The 22,402-nt window shown below is 43.2% G+C and overlaps 1 protein-coding gene across 2 annotated transcripts in view; it reads right to left on the reverse strand.

Moving 5' to 3' along the window:
• The window catches only part of exoc3l2b (exocyst complex component 3-like 2b), a 51,296-nt gene extending 29,188 nt beyond the window's left edge, over positions 1 to 22,108 (reverse strand). Inside the window, exon 1 of one of the 2 annotated variants that reach the window (XM_074678844.1) lies at positions 21,784 to 22,108. The gene's annotated coding sequence lies outside the window, so the exon portion shown is untranslated. Of the gene's footprint in view, positions 1 to 9,488; positions 9,643 to 21,783 lie in introns of those variants that run through there. The other variant, XM_074678842.1, reaches the window with a different exon arrangement.
• Between the last annotated feature and the right edge of the window lie 294 nt (positions 22,109 to 22,402).

Consider the following 22,402-nt stretch of genomic DNA (forward strand, 5'->3'; position numbering starts at 1 on the left):
GCAGGCTCAGGAAACCCACACGGAGCCCGGCGGCGCTCACACACAACCTGTTTTCTTCAAGAGGGTCGGGGGGCATCGCGGAAGCTCCTGGACACAAACAATGGGAGCGGAAAGGACAGCGATAGTGTGACGGGCAGAGACCAGGACTCCTGGGTCTCTGACGCTCACCGCTGGGTGTGGTACGCTCAACAACCGCCACCAGAACCAAGATGGCGGGCCTGCACAGCACGGCCTGAGCTCTGCATCCTGAGTGCTTTACAGACCGGACCTGAAGACCAACAGACAGGGGGACATGACCTCCAAGTGGATCTAACGGCATCCAGCGTCACACTGTTAGATTCTGTGTGTGTGTGTTTGTGTGTGTGTGTGTGTGTGTGTGTGTGTGTGTGTGTGTGTGTGTGTGTGAGTCCTCATGATGACAGGTCAGGGCTGTGACACAAAGAACATGCTGAAGGTAACCAGGTCGCGACCCCTCAACGTCACAAAACACAAAGAAAACCAGGAAGACCAGCAGATATCCAATCAGACGGAGGCCCAAACCCCAGCCTTGACCTCTGATGGGTGTGTGTGTGTGTGTGTGTGTGTGTGTGTGTGTGTGTGTGTGTGTGTGTGTGTGTGTGTGTGTGTGTGTGTGTGTGTGTGTGTGTGTGTGTGTGTGATTAATAGCCTGTAGATAATCAGCTGATGTGTGTGTGCTGCAGGAAACAGTGAACAGAGGCGTCTCCAAAATAAAAACAGGAATCATTTCAAAAAAGGAGCAGACAGCTGATCACACACTTCCTGCTTCAACATGACCTACATTTTCCAGAGACCAGGACCGGGGAGACCAGAGACCAGCAAGACCAAAGACCACAGAGACCGGAGAGATGCCAGAGACACAAGCGAGCCTAGAGACTAGAGACACCAGTAAGAACAGAGACCAGAAAATAGCAACAACCAAGAGACCAGAGACCAGCAAGACCCCAAATACCAGAGTCACCAGCTAGACCAGAGACAAGCGACACCAGATGGACCGGAAACCAGAAACTAGTTACAACAGAGACTAGAGACACCACAGAGACCAGAGACTGGTTTCACCGGAGAGACTAGTGACACCAAACACCCACGACACCAGAGACTACAGACAGCAGCGAGACCAGAGACAAAAGACTAGACACCTGGACCAGAGAGACAAGGGACCAGAGATGCCAATAAGACCAGAGACTAGAGACCAGAGACTAGAGACTAGAGACACCAACTCGACCAGAAACCAGAGACTAAAGACACCAGCGAGACCAGAGACACTCCAGACCAGAGACACCAGAGACCATAGACTCTAGAGACCAGAGACTAGAGACACCAGCGAGACCAGAGACAAAAGACTAGACACAAGGACCAGAGAGACAAGGGATCAGAGAAGCCAAGAAGACCAGAGACTTGAGACACCAGAGACCACGACCAGGGGGACCAGAGACACCAAATACATCAGAGACCAGCAAGACAAAAGACCACAGAGAACAGAAAGACACCAGATACCAGAGATACCAGCGAGACCAAAAACCAGAGACTTAAGACACCAGCTGGACCAGAAACCAGAGAATAGAGACACCAGAGACCAGAGACACATGAGACTAGAGACTGGAGACTAGAGACACCAGCGAGACCAGAGACACGGTCTCAAGAGGCTAGGATCATAGAGATAAGAGACCAGAGACACCAAAGACCTTCGACCAGAGACTAGAGACACCTGCAACCAAAGACTTGAGACACCAGAGAGACCAGAGACACAAAAGACCAGAGACAAGAGACAAGATACCAGAGACACAAGCAAGACCAGCGACTAGAGCCTAGAGACACTAGAGATACCAGCCAGACTACAGACACCAGCCAGACCAGAACCAAAGAGACAAGAGACACCAACCAGACTAAAGACACCAGAAACCAGAGACACACGTAACACCAGACTTTAGCAAGAACAAAGAGACCGGAGAGACAAGTGACACCAGAGACCACAGAGACCAGCAGGACCAGAAAGACCAGAGTCACCAAAGACACGAGTGAGACCAAAGGCTAGAGACCAGATGGACCAGAGATTCTAGCAAGACCACAGAGACAACAAACCAGTGACTTACTAACAATAAAAAAACCTGCTGTTAAACATCAGCCTGTGTCGACCCTCACATTTCCACAGGAGACGACCAGGACACTGGTTTCTATCTCAGTTGAGACAAAAATAAAAAAATGAACTCTGAACTCTGATACGAGACAGTTTTTGTTATTTCAGAGAAGTTTCTCATGAAAGAGGACTCCAGAATTAGATCAGGAAGTCCGATATGAGACAGAATTCAGATTTTAGGAACAGATCAGAAATTTTGACGACAGGAGTTCTTAACAAAGCCCCCATCCCCCATCTAAACTCCCGCTAAAGCTAACTAGCATAGCAGGGTGAAGACTGTAGCTGGAGTTAATCTGTGTCATTTAATCACACACACACACATGCAGAGTGGGATCATGTGTGTTTTGTTTACACACACACAGTCTCTGTCTGAGAGCGGGGCGTGTTTGTGTTTGTGAGTGTGTGTGTGTGTGTGTGAGTGTGTGTTTGGGTTAGTTGCTGTTAATCTGCAGGAATGATAAGTGGACAGTTTGATGTAGAAACATGTTTGTGGACGTGTTTTTGGACGTCACACACTGAGCGTCTGTGTGGCTGCAGACAGACGGCGGTCTCAGACGGTCGTCAGCTGAGCCTGCGAACATTTCAGCCACAGAGCTCGGACCGACGGGAGACCACAGGAGATCATTTAAACACTTTAACAGTCATTATCTGAACAGAAAGATCCAGAAACCAAAGTGGAAGAGACCAGGGTCCTAAACTCTGGGTCCTACATTCCCCACAATGCACGGGGGCAGTGTCTTTAATCTGAGAGTCAAACTTTAAACTGCAGAGAACTACACACACAGATTCCTGAGCTGATCAGAGTGTTTCCACTGAAGAACCATCAGAGTAGATGATTGACAGAAGCCGAGTGTCTCTGATGATAAAAAACACTTTAATGGCTCCAAAGTCCCATCAGCCACCTCTCTGCCGCCTCGTCTGAGTCGCCTCAGAGCTGAGCCGTCTGAGCCGTGATTGATTATTGGTTTAAAACCGTCAACCAGAGATCAGGACACCAACTTCAGACTGAAGTCTCAAAGTGTCCCTGAATGTCGACCTCTGAGCATCAGCTCGATGCTGAATCAATGGACTAACGTTATGCACAGCGCCATCATTAGGTCAACATTTACACCATTAAACTCCCTCAGAAGGATCTACAAAAATCAAACAGAAATCCATCAAACCAGAGCGCCCCCTGCAGGTCTGGAGTGACTTCTTCTTTTGCATGTTTTCAGAGTTTGTGGTGCGTCTGATTTCAATAATTTTCATGAGACTTGCATCACTTCTGAAAGTTTTTGATTTCATCCCTGCAGAATTGTCCTCATAGGCCACCATATGTTTCCTTTCTCCACATCAGACGTCATGTGTGACGTTTTTAAAGCTCCTTTCCCGTCGGCCGTGAAGACGTTCATACTTCCTCGATGACAGAGTCAGGACACGGAGCACGGACTGGATCAAACACCAGGTTTCATAAGCTCGCTGCAGGCGAACACCAGTTCTCACATTATCGAACTCTCTGCTCATCACAGCCAGCTCAGAGTGAGGTCACAGTTACCCACGATGCATCTGTGTTTCATTAAGTCAAAACTGCCTGGTCAGCATCGTCCATGAGGGGAAACAGCTGTGGAGAGAAATGTAATATCATCTTTCCCTGAAGAGAGGAATGTGGGCTGCCGAGCGAACGGCTGGAGGAGCAACAGAGAGGTCAGCACGCATGAAATACGAGGTTCAGATGAAGTCTGGTTCTTTTCAAAGCTTTCAGAGAACGACCGGCTGAGAACCAGAACGGACCCAATGTGGTGTTCTTCTGAAGTCGCGTATCTTCAACAACAAAGTGTTTTCTTCAGTTTGTTAACAGACCTCAGACCAGAAAGTCTGAGTCTATGTCACGTCTGTCAGTCAAAGACCAATTCTGGACGTCCTTTTTTTTAAATTTTTATTTCCTGTTTTTCATTCTAAAATGGTGATGTGTTTTCTTGTAGTAGTTAATTGTACTTTAGCTTCGTTTGGCTCAAGCGGCAACCTCTGGTCTAAGAGTATCAGGCAATGCGTAAGTGCTAAATCTGCTGTTTCTCCAGTGTCCACTTGAGGATGGCTCCAGAAGAACAGGAAGTCACATACACACCAAGTCAAAAAAAGCTGTTTTCACAACAGAAATAAACTATTTACAGCCTGGTTCAAAGAACGTCTCCTGTCTGAATCGCTAATTTTACTATCAACACACACTGTACGGGGGTGAATTTTTTTCTAGCTTAGCCGTTCAGAGGATATCAAGATCACGAGCTTGCCCAATCAGAGGCACAGCTCAGGGTCACGTGACTGACAGGTGCCCTTGCCACTACCAATATGGCCGCGATAGCCAACGTGCTTAATTTTGCGTTTCAGAAACAGGCGGGTGACGTCAGGGAGACTACGTCCATGTTTTATGCAGTCTATGGTTTGGCTCAGCAGCAGCTCTGAAGTGAAAATGTTTAACACCTTTGTCTGTATTTACAGTTACCATCTGCTGCTGAGAAAATCAAATGAAGCTACAGAAAAATGTGCAGGAACAGTCTGACACCTTCAGAAACTGGACTACACTTAAACACAGGCGTTGGATAAAAATAATAAGAAAGACTTGAAGGCTGCAGCAAAGCAAAGACAGTAGCTCAGGCCATAGGGCCTTGGCTTTGGAACTGGAAGAAGGCTGGTTCAAGGCCCGAAATCGAACCAGACTTTTTTTTAGGGGTAGCTCTTGTATGTAGGTACTTTGGACGTCATAAATTAATGTTCAGTAGACATCAGAAAAAAGGTCAACCAAAGTTAGGCGTAGAAGGGATGTCCTTTGAACGCTCTTTGCACAGCGGGCAAGCTTTTTCAGGTTTGTCCTCAAGAGGAGAAGAAAACCACTTTGAAGATGTAGGACTCAGGTCTACAGGTCTGTTTATTTTCTGTAACTGACAACATATTCCCCTTAATGTTCCAATCTTATTTTATCTAAAATCACTGAACAATACCTGTGAAACAATAAAATCTTTATCTTTTAATTTAAACAACCAATAAAGTTTCCTGAGTTTTAGGTCTCAGAGCAAAAAGCAACAATAGCTGGCTGTCAGACCTTCCTGGAGGTATATATGTGAGATCAGTTTCATATGTTAGGATGGGCCGATCATCGATCCCTCAAAATTAAAGAAATCGTCACCCATTGATCAGTGCACGTCTATTTGTCACATTTATAGACTACATTATAGACGGACATGTGACGTCACCTGTCTGTTTCTGGAATAGCGATTTGAAGCAGATTGGCTGCCACAGCCATATTGGAAACGAGGCCAGCTCTAAGTCCCTACTCTAACAGCAATAGGGCTCCTGTCAGTCATGTGAGCTGAGCTGTGCCTCTGATTGGACGAGCTTGCTATATTAATATCTGAGTTTGAAAAAAATACACCTCCCGTACAGTGTGTGCTAATAGTGAAATTATTGATTCAGATGCGAGACGTTTTTTGAACTTTTTTTTGGGGCTTGGTGTGTGTGTGTAACTTCTAGTACTTCTAGGGCCAGCCTCAAGTGGACACTCGAGGAACAGCAGATTTTAGCACTTCTGCATTGTCTTGTGTTTTTAGACTGGGGTTGTTGCTTGGTCACCTCAAACTGACAGGAGCAGAATTAATTTGTGTTTCTATGACATCATGGAACAGAATTCCGTCTATGACCTCAGAGTTCTAGAACTCCTGCTGTTGCTCTGCAAACAGACTGTTTTGCATGCATGCACCTAATTGGTTGATCCTGTTTCAACACTTTTTAATAAAATTTGTGTGCGTCCAGCTGACGATGCCTTCATGAACAGTTTGACAGAAGCTTCAGAGACAACAGGGAGACGGGATTGCTTCCCTGTCCCCAAAGTCCTCCACCTCTGTTCCCTCAGACTCCTTTCTGACGACTTCCTCAGGATCACCACTTTTTTTTAACAGATTTCTAAGATTACAGTCGGTCTACTTTAACTCTCAGTTTCCTGGAAATGAAGAAATAAATCTTAATGTTTGATGGATGTTTGTTCCTGTGTGATTTTTCTCTGAGCTGAGGCCGATAACTTCCTCAAAACGACTCTGAGGGTCATAAATCCAGCGCTCAGCGAGGGTGTGTCTGTTCTTTTCCACCAGGACGACGTTTTATTACAGCTGATCAGTCAAACTTTAACTCCAACACACACGCATCTGTGTGTGTGAGAGAGTTTTCAGTGTTTGATTAATGAAGTTTAAAGATTAAGGAGCTGAAAACAGGAACATTTTCACCTCCTTTTTGTGACTCTTGCAAACTCTCTCAACAGGTGAAAGTGTGTGTTTTCTGTGTTTTTCGTGTTGTAAGGTCAAACGTCAGATGTCCAACAGTAAAGAGGTCAAAGGTCACAGAGGTTTACACTAAAACAGAATTTCCCTTTTCTCTGTTTCTGTCAATTTAAAGGAACTTTAAAAGTGTCAGTCAGCAGATGAAATCCAACACCGCCTGCTTGTGTCACTGCTCCACAGAACGATCAACTCTGAACTCATTATTCCTGCAGGAGGAAGAGGAGGAGGAGGAGGAGGAGAAGGAGTGACGGACGGATGAGGAGAAAGTGAGACTTTGATCCCTCCACATTCTTCTGTTTGTCCACAGCTTAAATTAACACAAACACACACACACACACCGTGAGTCAGCTCATCAGTGAACAATGTGGAAACCTCTGGGAATGTGTCAGTGAACGCAGCGCTGAACTCTTTCACAGTCACTGCTCCAGCTCAGCTCCGAACTATTACAGAGATCTGAATCCTCTGCAGCAGGTAAACAGCCTGTAACATGTCTGCAACACGTCCGCAAAATGCTTCGTCTTCGTAGCCCCCACCTGCACAGAGGCCTACACCCAAATCTAACCATGCATCCTAAACCATAATTCCTGATCGTACAACATTTCCCACCTTCGAACATCATCCGTACATTTCTTCTCCTCCTTGTCTCCTTTCTGTCCAACCTGTTATCCCGTTTCCGTTTGATTAACATCAACATAAATCAGCTTCAACATCAGTGTTTCCAACTCCTCCCACAACATAAATGCGTTTAACTACAAATAAACTTTCTTATGTTGATTCTAAAAACCAGCTTCGAACAAGGAGGACTCGTCCGTCTGTAAGTGTTTTAGATAGGGCGCTGCCGATCGATACATGCTTTCACATCAGGCTCCAAACTCCAGAAAAGTTGCTAGATTTACTTACTAATTATTTGACCTTGATTTAACCAGGTTGGTCCCAACCTCTTTTTCAAGGGAGCGGCAAAAACATAGTTACAGACAGGAAGCACAAAAAGAGACAAGCACAGTCAACAAAACACAAGACTATGGATTAAAATCATGTCCTAGGACTCAATTGTTCAAACAACCGAGCTAAAACACCAACATCTTAAAGAATCAGCTGTCAAAGAACAACAGAACGCAGAGCGTACCATCCAGTACTTTTCTGCACGACAAAAACACACAAAAGATTTGTCACTTTCTTGAATAAAAAGTTGCTACAGGGGTCTGTAAAAGCGCTGAAAGTAGCCACAAAGTTGCTAAGTTTGCAACACTGTTTAACATAAAACAAAGCAAAGAGAAAGAACGGAAATAGGGATAGACAATTATTGGCCAGCGGATTGTCGGGGCCAATATTTGGCATTTTGAAGCATATCGGCATCTGCCTTTTTTTTTAAATCCTACGACCGATCAGAAACAAATTTAAAACTTCATTGTTGTGGCTCTGATGCAGCCGCTCTGCTGTCACTAATCAGTCCCCAGCACTGTCCCACCCACAGTACCATCTGATTGGTTAAAAGCAGAGCCATGGCTTGGGAAACAGCCAATCAGCAGTGCAGTTATTACAGTTATTGCAGTTACATTGAAATTTTGGAAAACTTTATTTACTGTAAATTACTTTAGGTATTTATTTTTTTAAGTTTTCATTATAAGTGTTGGAGTTTGTAGTGACAATTGATATTTTGACACCAATATTTTTACTTTGACTGCTAACTAATATTGGCTTCAAATATCGGTTATCGGCATCCTTGATTACAAATGATCGGTATCAGTATCGGCCTAGAAAAATCCATATCGGTCTATCTCTGAACAGAAAAATGTGTCAGGTGACCACACTGCCCTCATGTGTTTTGGGGGAGTACTGCAAAGTCAACACAGAATCATAAACCAGACTAACTTTTCTGAAGGTAATCCAGCAGAGATCAAGGATTACGTTGGTGTCTTTACACCAGGATGTGTCTGTGGTCTGGCTACGCCCCCAGTCAGGGACCAAGGAGTCCTCTCCTGGTTCAGAGCTGTTGACTCCTGGTCTGGCTCTGCTCATTATGTTTGTTGTTGTCATTAGGATAAATACCGTCTGGTTTGGACACGCTGTGTTTTATTTTGAAAGTCTCTAGGTGTTTTTAGGCACTACACAACTTCCTGTCCTGCTCAATCTGCTTTTTGGAAACTGACAGATCAGACCAGTGACCCCTGCTGTGAGAATACACTGAGAAGATGTTTAATTCACCTGGTGTGTAAGATTGATTCCACCTATGGTCACATATTGCTGTTTCCTAAATGAATCTACCTCCACTGATCCTGACGTGTTCCTGCTTTAGTCACCTTGGGTTCTTCAACAAAGAACGAATCAAATATTTTCTGTTTGCTTTGAAATCAAATTCAACTTCTTTTTACATTTTTACAATGTTAAATGATAAAAAAGAGATTTTAAACTTTTTTTTTTCAACCTCAGACGTCTGTCTACCTGACAGCCTATCCTCCGACCTGTGACATTTCCCACAGCCTCAAACGCACCGCCTCAAAGTCATTCAGAGGCAAGACTGTGCAGAGTCAGCGTTTATCAGAACCAGGATCAGGATCAGGACCCAGAGAGTCCACTTAACAGGAGAAATCCTTCAGACCTGGAACATGTTCCAACCTGAGCCCAGAGCAGTCAAACACCCTCACACAAACAAACATCAGTTGCAGCAAACACTCTCCCCTCAGTACTTTCTTTCAGTGTGCGCATTTCTCTGGAGAAAATGTTAAAAAGGAATAAAATGCTTTAATTTCAGCATTAACTGTCTGGAAAAGGTCCCTGAACGCCTCACTTTGGCTTAAGGGGACACTGCAGCTCATTCCCTCTCAAATAAAGATGATTTTCATGAAGAAATAAATGAAAAAAAAAAAAACTGAGATAAATGTGTGTAATTAAGTGAGCAGCCCCCTTTCTCTCCTCATCTGACTTCTTCGGTCTGCTTCATTAAATCACCGTTTTAAATCTGATCTTTGTTGCATTTTTAAACTTTCAGGACATTTACTCTGAGCTAACATCGCTCTCATCCTACTCACAGCGCGGAGCCATGGTGGCGGATCAGCGGCTCGACGTGTCCTCAGTACCCGGGCTGAGCGCAGCAAGCGGCGGACACAGAGTCAGGAGGTCCCGGGGAAGAAACACGGAGCGAGACTGCTGCACCAGAGAGTCCACACGGCAACACGACAACCCAGCAACTCAACAAGTGAACTGAGAGAGAGGAGGCAGGGACAGACGCTGCACCGTGCTGCGTTCAGGGGCGGTCGGAAATGTCGAAACCAATTAGGAAGAGGAGCCAACACAAGGTTAGAGCGAGGATTCCAACACAGGGGGACTTTAAAGCTCCATGACTGAAAAAAACAAGCTTTAAACTTAATTACAGAAGAATTTAACTAACATTTAGATTTAGACGAAGAAGAAAAACATTTGAAATTAAGTCATAAAAGGAAATTTAAAAATATATATAAAATAGTCATTTAACTTCATACTATAGTTGGTTGATCTACCTAAATTTCTTTAAAGAGGCGGGTTTTATAATTTTCTTTTTGTAAACATGGAATTAAAATTTCTTCTCCAGATCTTTGGGCCTCAATCACCAAGGTCTGCCCATAGCCCCGCCCCCCCACAGGCCTCCAGAGGGCTGGCCAATCAGACGAATGGGGGTTTCTTAAAGAGACAGCAGCTAAAACTAAGTCGTTCAAACAGAGGCTGAAATAAGTGTTGCAAAGAGAGAAAAAATGAGATTTATTTTGGGTTGTATGTTTTTCAGCTCACGCCCCATAAACATATAAGTGTTTCAGGTTAATTTAAAGCCCAGTCCAGCAGTCCCCCTCCCCTGTTATCATCTGGGAGTTCTGGGAGTCTCAGTAAAGAGGGTGGGGACGTCCAGGGTCCAGGTCTGCTCTCAGTCACACCCTCACTTTCTATCTTAAACGACATCCTGTTATTTGTTTTTATTAATCGCTGCTTCCTAATCATCCCCGACAGAAATAACTGCATCCAATCAGGACGTGAGGGCAGCAGTGTGTGTGTAAGTGTGTGTGTGTGTGTGTGTGTGTGTGTGTGTGTGTGTGTGTGTGTGTGTGTGTGTGTGTGTGTGTGTGTGTGTAACATTCCTGTGGCTGGGAGTCATCAGTCATCTGGTAAACACACACACACACCTCACACAAAGAGCTGACACAATACTCATTAACTGGGCTTTCACAACAGGTCAACTCCACACACACACACTCACACACACACACACACACACACACACACACACACACACACACACATAATTTGAATGATTTATGTTAAAGTTACGTCCTGTTGCCCTATGGAGCTATTATTACTGTAGCAAAATTATTAGTTTGTGTGTAAATGCAGCACCGTGCCCCGGTCCCTACCTACGTACCAAGTCAAGGTCTGCAGCCTCTGGAGGACCTGGCCTTCGTAGCCTGTATAGACCGCAACGGCCAAATTGAATTGAGATGATCTGGTCTACAGAGCATTTCCTGTCAGGCTAACGTTACTTTTCAAACACACAGAAATAGGGATGGGTACCGAATAAGGTACTTTTACAGGTACCGACTGAAATCTGTCAAAAGTACTGGGTACCAATTCGTGAAAAACCAAAAGGTACCATGTTTAGGTACCTAAATGCATCCTTGTGACTACGAGGGAGTGGAAGCATAGGGTATTTTCCATGCTGGACATGAACATAGCATTGTAAGGTTATATATTAGTGATTGAATCTGTTAAAACAAACAAAAAAAAACATTAAACAAATTGATATTTTAGCAAATAAACACAAAAAAGTACCGAAATTGGTACCGTTGGGTACCGGTACCAAGTGCCAGGTACCTGGCATCGGTACCGTATCGTTTCATATGTGGAAAGTACCCATCCCTACACATAAAACGAAACCTTACATTTAAAATGATCAATTTCTTTTTGATAGTATAGTTTGAAAGGATGTTGGATTTGATTTTAAGGTACTGAATTGATTTGTTGTAATGTTTGAATTCCCCGTTTAAAATAACCAATAAAAAAAAACATCAAGTGAGTTTTTTTCTAGAAAATTTACATTTATAATTGAAGGATTTTTCCATTTTGAAAAGATTTGTAAAGAACTGTTTTTCCTCAGTATGTTACTTAAAAAGAGCCCATAAGGAGCAGTACCTCCAGAAAACTGTGGGGGCACTGTTGCTGTTACCATAGATACGCAGCTTTAGTGAGACACGAAGAAGAAAGAACAGTGGTGAAAACTTAAGAATGTATTTAAAAGCCTCACCAACTACCGCCTCAAACAACACTGCCTCAGTTTTAGTCTTTTTGTGTACGAGCTACATTAGCAAAACTCCTCATCAGTCTCTATGTTTGTTTTTGAGTTTGTTGTTGTTATAAACTTTTGACTGTGGCTTGGCCGGAGTAAATTATTTACCTGCAGATGTCGCTGGTGTTTCGGTGTTAAGTGTGACCCTGTTAAACTGATTGTTTGTCTTTTACCTGGGGAAAGGTGAGTTCTGTCTTTCACTGTAAAGCGCCCTTCACACGGCCGCACGGTAACCGCCCGAAAACCACTTCTCTGCCGGCGGAGGCTCCTTAAATGCAGAGTGTTTTTCAAAGCCGCGGCATGAGCACGGGGTAACAGGCGGCAGTGACGTAGAGGTGATTCGACGAACGTCACAGCAGAGCCCGCCCAAAAGTCCTTCACAACCATAGACTGTATAAAACAGTTCACAACACTCCCTCCTCAAAAACACGTACCCCCGAGTAGTACCTTATAGTTTCTGTTTACTGTATACTGTGCATAAAGACTGTGAAAGACACGATTCTGTCATCAAGAGAATCCCCCCTAGAAATAAATTTAATGGCTGATTCAAGGATTTAACATTACTACAGACTGAAAAACGGAGGGAAAATAAGGCTCCGTCATCAAAAGAATTCCCTTGAGAAATACATTTCAATGGTTGGTTCCACAATATTTATTACATCACTACTGACTATAAAACGGAGGGGAAAATACGGTTCGAACCCCTTTACTGTGAATAAATCAGATTAAAATGAATGTTTTTGAATGTTTGAATTTTGTTGAAATGTTGTCCCATGCCCAGTTTTTCTTCTGGTTGTCTTTGTAGGACAGTAGAGCAGTATCGTAGAGCTCTGGATATTCAGACACCAGCAGTATTAGCTCCTCCATTGCTCATTATGCCCCGCGAAGCCTGCTATTTCCGGATTTTCTTCTTCATTCGATGTGATTGGCTGTTCCCAGGCAGCTGCCGCTAGGGATGGGTACCGAATTAGGTACTTTTATAGGTACCAACCGATTTCTGTCAAAAGTACCGGGTACCAATTCACGTAAAATCAAAAGGGACCATGTTTAGGTACATAAATGCATTCTTGTGACTATGAGGGAGTGGAAGAGTAGGAGATTTTCCATGCTGGACATAATCACAGCATTGCAAGCTTGTATAGTGAAGAATAAATATGTCAAATTGAAAATAGATACATGTTTTATTTTTAAATAAATTGATATTTTTACTACATGAACACAAAAAAGTACTGAAAATTGGTACCATTGAGTACCGGTACCAATTGCCAGGTACCGGGCATCTGTACCGTATCCGTAAGGTTATATATTGAAGAATAAATGTGTCAAATCGAAAAAAAAATACATGTTTTTTTTTTAAAGATATTGATATACCGGTACCGATTGCCAGGTACCGGGCATCGGTACCGTATCGCTTCAAATGTAAAAGGTACCCATCCCTAGCTGCCGCCAGAAAGTCCAACACGCTGGACTCCGGGAGGCAGGGGAAAATCTGTGCGCGTGCACGTGGGCGGCAACTGCTCCTGGGTCTTACCGCCGCAGCCAAAACTGCTTGCCGTCTGCCGCCCGTCCTTCATTAAAATGACTGGAGGCGGCGCGTTGTGGCACTGCAGTGTGAAGAACCCATAACTCCCTCTATTCCAAGAGCTGAACCCTCTGTTTGGCACAAATCCATCGATGACAAAGCGTAGGCTACAACGAGGCACCTGGCGAGCAGGGGCGTGCCCAGACTTTTTAGACTGGGGTGCCCCCGAGCAAGGTTGTGACGATAATGTGAGCCCACATTCCAGCAACATTTAGTTTTGCTTATTGTATGACGAATACAGGATCAACAGATTACAGCTTTAACAAAAAATGAAACCGATAAAAAACAAACTAGACCAAAACAAAGCGTTTAAAAAGAAAATTTAAATCCAAACATGTATATAACTCTGACCTGGATGATGAGAGTTTACATGAACACAGAAAGTGATGTTTGCTTCATCACCAAATAAAAACTTCCCTTTATTACAGCTTTTATATTCAAGTGCAATTTTTGACTGAGTCTTTTTTATTTTCATTTGTTTTAACATAAACATTAAGTAACATAAATTATAAACACCACCATGTATGACAATTATGCTAGTAAAATTATTCTTTATGCTGAAACCAGTTGAAAGAGTTAAACCAAAATACGCTCAGAGCTGTAAGATCATTGTGAGGACACTAGATTTATTACACTCATTGTACAATCAGGATCATGTGTTTGTGCCAGAGCAAACCCTTCCCACTGAATTAAAACCAGAAAACAAGACAAATGTTGACTCTTGAACATCAGCTGACCCCCTTTAATCTTTTTAAAGTGACATCCTAAAGGACTCTTTGGGAAAACCCTGGAGTCAGCAAGATGTTGGAGGAAATTTAAGATGTTAACATCGTCTGTTTTGAGGTTTTGAGGTTTTGGGGGGGGGGGGGGGGGGGGGGGGGGGGGCTCACGGAGCTGATCTTCTTGAGAAGGCCCTAAAGATGGACCTAAAGAACCTGCAGCAGGCGCTGGGCTTTTTTGGTGTCATGTGCTTCTTGAAAACTGAGACGATGTAGTTTTCAAAGTCACTGTTCTTCGTTTGCAGGAGAACCACTGCTGTGGCCCCTTTTTTCAGCTTCTTGTCCAGGTCCTTGAAAATGGCTTTTTCGATCTTGCTGAGGTTTTTTGGTGTGATCTCGAGTCCTGCATCATCAACTCCAGCCCAGATCTTTTCAAACAAATGCTGGATGATGGCCTCAGTTTTCTCCGAGGTGTGCGGGATCTTGGCGTTGGTGAGGATCCTGGAGACCAGCATCTCTACAAGTACTCTGACAGCTGTTTCCTTGAACTGGGCCTTTGCTTGGTCATCCAGAGGGACTTTGGTCATAGAAAAACCCTTGGTGGTCGGAGCTGTCATGTGCTGGCTCTCTGCGACCCGGTCACTGTGGGTCCTGGTCCGAAAGGTCAGCCACCACCTCATCAGGCTCTGGAAACACCACACGCTGGCCTGTATGTCTCCCATCAGCTTCTGTTGGACCTCTCTGCAGTACGGGGGCTCCGGGGTCAGTCCAGACAGCATCCCATCTGTTGTGTGTGCGTGCAGAAGATCTCCGAGGGCATCAGAGAAGTTGAAGGTAGCTTGAGTCCAGTCCTTCTTGATGGGAACAGCTTTGGACGCACATTTTTTGAGGCTTTCCTCTGTTGTTTCTGAGGAACCAGATTTTCTTTCCTTTGTCTCTGACTGGTCATCGTCAGTGGTAGACAGGGTGATATTATCTGCGTCCTCTTGACGGTCTGACTCTGCAACATTTCTAGCTGTGCCGAGATGTTCATACACATTTTTCATCCTCCTGATCATTTTCTTTAACATTTTGCATGTCATCTCCACCATCTTCTGAAGGATCTCAGGGCACATGATCTCTTCCCTTCCAGGATTTGGTTTTGATGAAAGGCTAGACCTGACCCTCTCAGACACTTCCTTAGCGATTAACTTGGTCAGGCTTTCGGAGCTGGCACAGCTAACTTTGTTAGTGTTTAGAGCCTTAGCAAAACTTGCAGGAATGATGTCCTCCATGACGATCCCGATCCGCCACTCCAGAAGGGAGAATTTTGTACCCCTCAGATTGTCCCGCAGAGAAGTGGACATTAAATCTATGATTTCCAGAATCAGCTGAGCTAACTGGAGTTTGGTGTCTTCAGCAGGCCGACCCCTCTTCACCAGATCCCACTCTTCAGGGGTCACGTGGCGGAAAAAGGTCTCGATGAGTGGAGGGATATCAGTGAACCGTCTGCTCTGAGTCCTTGCTGGTCCTCGTGAACATCCAGGCTCCTCCATTGTGGGCTGGGTGTCAGCGGGTGTTGCGTTTGAGTTCATTGTGAAAAAGGTTTTTCGTTGTTTTTTGCTCTGAGCAAAGTGCACGATGTGTCTCTGTCTGTTGCAGGTTTCAGAATGAACAGGTCTGTGTGTGATTCCACTACTCTGCCCTAAAGGCTCCACTGTGACATCACAAGGCATTCCATCAGGCTATGATGTCACAGTCAGCTGACTCCTACATTCAAATCAAAACATTCTAGAACTCTGCTCTCAGTCTGACTCAACAAAACGCTAACACTTTAATCCATAATAAACATTTTAAATGAGGCTATTCAATTAAAAATCCATGGGTTTTGGACTTGGTGGTAAAATAAACACTTTTCAGTCCACACAGAATTAAACTGATAATTTCTTTGCTGATTTTTTTTATTTAAGGTAGAAAGGGACATGCTTGTTGGACGTGGTGAAACATGGTTGCTAGGCGCCGCCCTGTTGGCTATGGCTGCCTTTTGCAGCAGCTCTCTCTTCTTTGTCCATTTCTTGTAATTTTTTCGTCTCTTTTTCGTAATCTTTGTATTTGGAGTGGATCACTACTTTGTATGGTTCATTGTTGGTCGTGGACACCAAACTTTTTGTGGCTTCAGTGATATTGTTACTACTTTTTCTCCTGTGTTTGTCTGGAGATCCTACATGTAACCATGGCTGCATTGTTTACATGTGAACTCAGCTGTTAGCAGCTTGTAGCATGTCAATGCTAACTGGTACAAGGCCTGATGTTTCCCACAAGGTGAGGAGAAGGAGGTGAGGACGACGTGCTGGTTCTCAGGTGTGAGCTAAGAAGTGACGACATGGACCTGTCCTTCCATCCATCGTTATTGGGAACGTAGGATCTATCTCCAATAAGATGGACAAGCTAGCAGTGCTAACCTAGCAACAGAGAGAATACCAGAAAGCAGAGTAGCATCATGCTATTCACAGACATGGCTAACAGAGCTAACACCAGACACCAACGCCACATTGGAAGAGCTTCACCTGCTGTGAGCAGACAGGATCCAGGAGACAGAGACTGAACAGACTGCTGAAGAAGCTCAGTCCTCAAGATATTTGCTAAGATTTTTTATGTAAAGTCAAGATTTCTAAATTAAAAACTTAGCTTAGATTTCTGAATATTTAGCTAACATGCAAAGTCACACTCCCACCTGCCAGGTAGTACCAAAATGAAAGTTGGAGGAAGCGATTTTGAGAATGTCCAGTTTAACTTCTGTGATGTCAGTCACAGGATCTTCAACAGCGCCATCACAGCACTTGGTACGTTGATTGATTTAGCCGACTGTGTTTGACTTTCTCAAAATCTTCGTGTCTGGATCGCTTCCTCCAACTTTTATTTTGGTACTTCCTGTGGGCGGGAGAGTGAATTTGCATGTTAGCTAGGTATTTAGAAATCTTTGTTCAAGATTTAGAAATCTCAACTTCTTAGCAAATATCTTGAAATCTTTGCAAAAGATTTATAATTCTTTGATAAACATCTAGCCTTCCCTAGATCACCCCCTGGTGTAAGTAAAAGTTAGATTTTTTTTATTTCAGTTTAACGTTGCCTTTCTTTGTGGTAACAAAATGATAACAATTTCTACCTCAGCAAAATAATCCAAAAGAGCCGAAGAGCGTGGGAAATGCACCGCGGCGGTAGCAAAAATCACATGTTCACAGACAGCCAATGGGGAGGCCTGCCTCATCTGTAACCAATGATCTGTGTGAATTCTCAGGTCTTGTAGAAAAAAAAACACTCAGACTTTTCAGCCATTTAAGACTTTCAATTATTTGCAAATTCGTCTACACATTTGTAAACATTTGACACATTTGTGGAGGCGTTAACACATGAACACACACTGACCTCTGACCTCACTTTGAATCCCAACAAAGCACAACTTTAAAGAAGCAAAAATGTGTGTGTGTGTGCGTGTGTGTGTGTGTGTGTGTGTGTGTGTGTGTGTGTGTGTGTGTGTGTGTGTGTGAGTGTGAGAGTGTGTTATCTGGTGCATTAATCACAGGGGTCGTCTTCATGTGTGTCTCTGTACCGTGGAGAGAGATCTGATTTCTTTATCTCACCACAATCTCTCTCTGATCCCTGAACGCTGCTGCATGAGGGCTGTTACATGACCGTGTTCAACATCTGCACACACACACACACACACACACACACACACACACACACACACACACACACACACACACACACACACACACACACACATTCACAGAGATGAGGAATCTCTTTTGTGCTGCGTCCTGAAAACCTGTCCACGTTCAGAGTCTGCTCACGGCCTGAAGCTCAGCAGAGACGGTCCAACATGGTCCTCTGGAGTCACTTTGACCCCGCATGAAATCTTTCATCATCAGAGAACAGGGTCTACTTTTTAAAATGAGGTCTATTAGCCCTGAGTTCCAAAAAGAAGGGACAAAATCCTGGTCCTGTGTTGGACTGAAGTAAGACTAAGGCCCAGTTTACACACAATTCACCCCAAAACGCAGTGAAATAAATCTGCGTAAACACGGAAACACTGAGGGACTGAATATGCTGTAGTTAGCATACCAAGCCTGTAGGTGGCGCTATAACTGTCCTGTCCAGAAGTAGCTTTTGGTAGATCTCCATCCCATCTGGTGTTACACGGCAACAGTTTCAGACAAACTCCCCTCTAGAGGTTTTGAAAAGTTTGCATTTTGGGTCGGCTGAAACGTCTTTTACTTTTACGTTTCACCCTAAAACCATTGACGTGTTAACGCCCCCTAAGGGTGTAACACAGAACTGAAGACAATTAATTCCATATGCTAAAATAAGAGTCACAACAATAAAGTGTATCTTCAAAACATTAAAGCTGCAAAGTTGTGTTGTTACCAGAATAAAACTGTAGAAATCTAAAATTGAAGCTGCAAAGTTAGGAAAACAAAAAAGTAATATAACATTGAGTCATTAGTATTGAAATAAAGTTGAAATGTAATGCAATGTTACAAATTTAAAAGTCGTTACTTGCGTAAATGAAGTCGTTATGTAACGAGAATTAATTTGAAATGTCCTGAGAATAAGATTGTACAGTTAAAAGATTAAAATTAACTTAAAGTTGAAACTTTTGTGAATAAAATTTATTTTGTTACAAGAAATTAATCGTAACGTTACGCAATATAAGTCAAGAAGTGACAACAATAAAGTAACGAATCAAGAAAAAGACGTTATTTTCCAATAATGAAGTGACGTCTTATCACTTTGAGGATAAACTCTTAAAATGATGAGAAGAACATCATTTTGGAGTTGGGGTATTTTATTTTGAAGGGCTGGATCAGACGAGCAGCCTCCTCTTAAATGCTGAACATGGAGCATCTTTAGAAGTTAAACCAAAGTTTCATTTCCTCCTTTATGATATTTCAGCACTAATTCAGACTTCTGTCTTCCTAAATGACGTCTTATTTCTCTGAATGTGTCCCTGCAGTCGAACCAGAAGATGAGGTCAAGTGTTTCCAGTTGTGAAAGTGTTGAAACTGATGTTTAAATAGAAATCTGTGTCGCTGATTCAGCAGATATTTTAAAGTGTGTGTGTTTTCTTCAGGTCAGTGTGTGACAGAAGGAGAAGTTAATACAGTCAAAGGTCTGACTGAGAGTTTTATTTCCCTGCTTCTTCTGTTTTTGGTACGTTCCATGAAACTCAGAGAAATGAAACTTAAAGTCTGAATGTGGAGGAAAAGAGAAAACATCACAGAGAGGGATTCTCATTTTCCTCTTTGAGCTGGTTTCTTTCAGCACAAATACAAACACAGAACCTGAGAGTCAAAACCCAGGGAGTCAGAACACAGAGTGGAGCAGGGTCCAATAAACAAAACAAAGGTGGCAGAGTAAATTAATGTAAAACACTGCTGCCCAGGAAAACACACCAAAAAATTAAAAATGTAAAATGGAGTAAACTGAGTGCATAAAAAAGTGGAATTTCAAAAACGGAGTGATGTGCAGCTCTGAAAGGTGTCAAAAGCAAAATAAGAAGTTGTTGAGAATGAGAAAATGTTTGTAAAAGTGAGTAGGAGCAGTCAGGAGAGTGCAGAATAAAACTCCTGTTTTAGCCTTTAGCTTGTTTTTAGGGTTTAAACCATTGTTTTAACTTATAACTTGTGGTTAGCCTTTGGCTTGTGTTTTATCCTTAGGCTTCTTAAGCTTTAAGCCAATGTTTAAGCCTGTAGCTTGTGTTTTAGCCTTTAGCTAATATTTCATCCTTCAGCTAATGTTTTAGCCTTAAACCAGTAAAACCTTGAGCCTGTGTTTTAACCTTTAGCTCATTTAGCCTTTAGCCAATGAAATGGCCTTCAGCTAGTGTTTTAGCCTTTAGCTAATGTAATAGCCTTAAGCAGGTGTTGTATCCTTTAGCTTGTGTTTGAGCCTTTATCTAATTAAGACTTAAGTTCATTCAGCTTTAAGGCAATGTTTTAGCCTTTAGCTTATGCTTTAGCCTTAAAAAGTACCTTTAGTCTGTGTTTTACCCCTTAGCTCATTTAGCATTTAGCCAGTGTTTCAGGATTTAACTTGTGTTTTATCCTTGAACCAGTGTAAACATTTAGGCTGTATGTCACCCCTAAGCTCCTCAGCCTTTAGCCAATGTTGTAGCCTCAAGCTAATGATTGAGCCTTTATCTCATTAAGACTTTGGCTAATTTAGCCTTAAGCCAAAGTCTTAGCGTTTATCATTTGCTTTAGCCTTAAAAAAGTATAGACCTTTAGCCTGTTTTAAACCCTTAGCTCAGTTAGCCTTTAGCCAATGTTAGAGCCTATAGCTTGTGTTTTACCCTTGAACCAGTGTAAACATTTAGACTGTATGTTACCCCTAAGCTCCTCAAGCCTTTAGCCAATGTTATTGCCTTAAGCCAATGTTTTATCCTTTAGCTTGTGTTTTAGCCTTTATCTTATTAAGACTTTTGGTCATTAAGCATTTAGCTTGTGTTTTAGCCATTATCTCATTAAGACTTAAGTTAATTTAGCCTTAAGCCAATGTCTTAGCTTTAAGCATTTGCTTTAGCCTTAAGCCAGTGTAAACCTTTAGCCTGTTTTTAGCCCCTAGCTCATACAGCTTTAAGCCAATGTTAGAGCCTATAACTTGTATTTTAGCCTTGAACCAGTGTGAACATTTAAACTGTATGCTACCCCTAAGCTCCTCTAGCCTTTAGCCAATGTTGTAGCCTTTAGCCAGTGTTTTATCCTGTAGCTTGTGAATTAGCCTTTATCTCGTTACGACTTTTGTTTATTAAGCATTTAGCTAATGTTTTAGCCTTTAGCTAGTGTTTTAGTCTTTAGCTTGTGTTTTAGCCATTATCTCATTAAGACTTTGGTAATTTAGCCATTTGGCAATGCTTTAGTCTTTAGCTTGTGGTTAGCACATGGGCTTGTGTTTCAGCCTGTACTTCATTTTTCTTTTCTTTTTTTTTTCTTTTTTTAGCTTTTAGCCTGTTTAGCCTTGAGCAAATGTTTTAGCCACTAGCTCGTGTTTTAGCCTTCAATCTTAGTTTTGGCTTTTGGCTCATATTTCAGCCTTGAGCCTTGAACTTTTCCAAACTCACTTAGAATCTCCTCACAGGGACTTTAAGAAATAAAGAGTGCAAGAAAAGTGGAAAGGGTAAAGTGCATGAAAGAAATACAAAAAATGCACCAAAAAAGTGAGTTAGGAGGGCTGAGACGAGTGCAGTAAATGACGTGATGAGTGAACAGTTGGGTTCAGTCAAATAGACATTCAAGAGACAGTGCGCTGTAAAAACGTCAACCTGCAGTGAAACAAAGACGTTTCCGTCTCAGGTGAAACTGAACGCTTCCTCAAACAGGAACTCAGGTCTGACTTCATTAATTACATAACAACAGCTTCCTCTGAGAATTCACCGGGGCTTACTTTGCCGACTGATTACTGATGATACACACACACACACGGACACACACACAAGGACACACACAATGAGACTAAACATCATCATCACACTCAGAGAGTTAGAAACATGGAGCGACTGTTTCCTGCGCTAATGGTGGAGGTAGATCAGCAACTCCTGTGAGGTCAACGTTACGGCCTGTTGACCTGCTGCAGGACGGAGAAACACACAGCTCACACACGAGCGTTTCCTTGTCTCATCTACGACTACGAATGAAACCAAGCCAGAAAGAACGGCCTCATCGAGCAGCTCTTACCTTTGTCTTCTGTTTTTGAGGAGCTCAAGAATAATCCAGATCTTCTCCTTAAGACTCGGACATCTCTGCCACAGTGTGTGTGTGTGTGTGTTCGTGTGTGTGTGTGTTAAGTCCAGATCAGAAGCTCTTCAGCTCGTAGCTCGTACTCCACGGCGCCAATGATCGTTGGTTCCTGTTGTTCTGTTCTCACATTTAGGGGTTTGTACTGGTCTCTGTTGCAGGATTCTATGTGTGTGCAGGTTTCTCCTGGTCCTCCTGGTCCTCCTCTGTGCTGTACCCACTCTGAATGGCTCAGACTCCCTGTGTCTCCTCTCGCTCCTTGTCAGGAGTTCTGCTCCTTGTTTCCTGTTTGTTTTATTTTCTAGCTGCATCAGGAAACGGTCATCTTTTCCTCTTCCTCCCCCCAGTCAACCCCCTTTACACACACACACACACACACACACACACACACACACACACACACACACACCACACCCTGGACATAATGATTGCTCAGGATGCTATCACCACAGGAGGAGCAGCTGCAGCGCCCCCTAGGGGAGCTAGCCTTCCCACACTGAATAAACAGCTCGTACAGTTCAGCTAACTCAAGTCACACCAGAACGACTCAATCTGTGAC

This window comes from Halichoeres trimaculatus, unplaced genomic scaffold (assembly GCF_033239565.1).
Source record: "Halichoeres trimaculatus isolate MK-OKI-2021-1 unplaced genomic scaffold, fHalTri1.1 fHalTri1_scaffold_9, whole genome shotgun sequence".
In the NCBI taxonomy this organism is placed as follows: Eukaryota; Metazoa; Chordata; class Actinopteri; order Labriformes; family Labridae; genus Halichoeres; species Halichoeres trimaculatus.